The sequence below is a fragment of the Teleopsis dalmanni genome, chromosome 2 (genome assembly GCF_002237135.1).
Source record: "Teleopsis dalmanni isolate 2A chromosome 2, ASM223713v2, whole genome shotgun sequence".
Classification (NCBI taxonomy): Eukaryota; Metazoa; Arthropoda; class Insecta; order Diptera; family Diopsidae; genus Teleopsis; species Teleopsis dalmanni.
The window spans coordinates 190,043,055-190,046,106 of record NC_051847.1 but is presented as its reverse complement, the minus strand read 5'-3'; positions in this window follow the sequence as shown (position 1 = coordinate 190,046,106).

The following is a 3,052-nucleotide window of genomic DNA, read 5'->3' as shown; positions in this document are numbered from 1 at the left end:
AAACAGCACTAACAACAATGGTAACAGGAAGTATCTAGCACCACATATACTATACTATACTCTTAAAATAGCAACAAAAGTGCTAAAGGGTAAAATATGAGTCAGAAAAAAATGTCATCAATTGTCGTTAGTGTTGTTAGGATTGTTGTTGTTGGCGTACCACTCGTTGCCACTAAAATGCATCAAATGTTGCTACTGTGAGGTTGCAACTTTTAAAACTTAAATTGCAACAAATGCAAATACAACAACACTGTTGGCAAAAATATATGCAGCATTTGTGATTTGACCTTAATTCCTATATATTGAATTTCTTTTCATTATTTATTTTATATATCCTTCATCCTTTTGCGATTTACAAGCTTCTCTTGAGATTTATTTATATATATTGTATGTATGTATCTATATAAATTTATTTTCTTTTATTATTATTATACTTGTAAATTGTGTATTTTTATTTTTACGGTTTACCTAGTTATAAAATTTCTTACCCGCGAACTTTACTAACTCCTTGACTAATATTCCTGTTAAGTTTATTCAATGGTTGCGTGCTTAGAGAAATCATGCAACTTCCTTGCAACTTCCAAATATCCTTTAAGTGACGTTTCTTAGACGCCTTTAGTTTGCTTATTTTTGTGCTTACAACTCCAAGGTACAAAATTTTTACTCTAGTTTCCACTTCGTCATCTTTTGCACTTTTACACTTTTTTACTTTTGCACTTTTTCACTTTTTCACTTCCTTTTACTGGTGGTGGCCCAAGTAACATCTGAAAAGTTGCTCTTTACATTTGCGTTTGAGATAGCAGCGTAGCACTTACATATGTAAGCTTTTATTGCATGGAAGATATTTTGTAAGCAATTTTGCTGAAACTTATATGTGCATAGTTTTGATTGTATGCCACTTAGTTGGAGCAGGTCATTAGTCTTTCTATTCCTAGACATGCCCCGTTCGCTCACGCCTGGCTTTAATTTGTGTTTTTGCTCATGATTGCTACTTCGTCCTACCATAATTACATGAGGGGTAGAGACTTTGCTTGGCGTTTTGATAAATGATAAGGGCGTCGTTTTTTGTTGTCTATAATATTTGTTATTAAGTGTATAATTATTTTATTATATACTCCAGTGTATGATTTTTATATGAAAAATTAAGATTTTTTTATTCTATTTTAGAAACTTTATTATTATAGTGTATAGCAACTTCGGAAATGTATAGATTTTTGTAAGTTTTAGATTATTATAGATTTAGATAAATAGATATTATAGAGATACATAGAAATTTAAAAAAGTTTTATTCATGTAATTATTCTCACGGTTTTCTGACAACTTGATATAAATGTGGAATAAATCAGTGTAAGAAAAGTAAAGATCGTTTGAGAGACTATGTTGCGATTTTCACATTACCCAAGATATAGGACACCAAAGAAACTCTACCCGTAAAAACATATAAAACCTTAAAAATTGTTTATCTTAGAAATAGATGTAAACAGACTAACGTCTCTCAATCAACTCACTTTGACCATAGTAGATTTTTTGTATATGCTATAATATTAATCTGGGTTATAAGCCAGATATACTTCTTCTAGCTCAGATCAAAGGCAGTTAAAGTCAAAAAATGTTTTAAACACATTCTTCTCTTTCGTTACCTCCCATTAGAGTCGAAGTTCTGTGTCCTTAGACAGACTTCCATCTTGTTAAGATGTTAAAGCAGGCTATCGTAACTTGTCAGATAGATATTCTTTTATTAAGTGGTGAAAAAAGCAAAACGTAGTTGGTTCCATAAATTATTTTGCAAAAAGATACAATAAGATATTGATATATGAGAAATGAAACACAAAAAAAAACAATGAAGTTCATAAAAAATATATATATTATATATATATATATTTCTCACCCATTTAAAATATAAAGTATTATATTTAAATTGTGTTTTTGTTTTTTAGATCAAAAAATCAGCTGCTAAATATTATTTAGATAAAATATTTAAATTTTATATATTTTATATATAAGTACTAATAATGAATTTTCTGATTTAATTTCAGGTAAGGCTCGAGTACATTATTTAAGTCAGGATATCTGATTTAAATCATTATCAGGATAAATCATTTGTGTAAGAAATATATTATATGAGAAAAAGAAAATAAACACCTACAAAAAATCACTAAATCATTTTATTAAATAAATACATATCATTTATACATTAATAGTAATAATACTATTAACTATTTTTGACTACCAAAATGATATCGTTCTTAAGTGTCGGTAGAGCCACGACACATATATTAGACTAAAAAACATTCTATATTACCCGTTTCACAGGAAGGCTACTCACCAAAAATTTATTTTCTTGAGTAGATTCATTTTCTTGAGTAACTACAATATAGAATTATAAGCTTTTGGAATATATAAAGCGAATTCGCACTATCTATAAAGAGACGTTTGTAAAATACTCTACAAATAAACATTTCTCCTTAATAGAAGCCATTACCTAACGTGTTGGTCTGCATTACCATCCCAAAAAGATCAATATGTTAATCTGGAAGCAGCTGAAAGTACTAGTGATTTTCTTTGCCAGAAAAATACTAGAGCTGACATCTCTTCAGTTAACAGAAAAGATTTGCTATAATCACTGTGTTTCACTCTTCTGGACTTGTAGAACCTTGCTTAAAACTTTTATATTCAATGGCATTATTTTTTATGAGTTTGCTAACAACAGTTTGAATATACTAATATCTAATATAATATCTACATATCTGCATTAATAGATTGTTTATGTTGCTTTAAATTTAAAAACGATTGTATAAACATTATTAGTAACAGTTATTCATCAATTATTCTTATAACATATTATATTTTGATTGCTATGAAATGCAAAAATTTGAAAAATTGTAATTAAAAATTTCTTTTTAAAAATTTTAATCGATCGTATAAAATGTAGGTAAATTATTTTAAAGAATAGTAAGAAATTTAAATTAAGTCATGCTATTCTCAAGCTAAGACTATCTGCGCCATATAATTAAATAAAAGAATACATCAATTATATTTTTATAGTAACAAA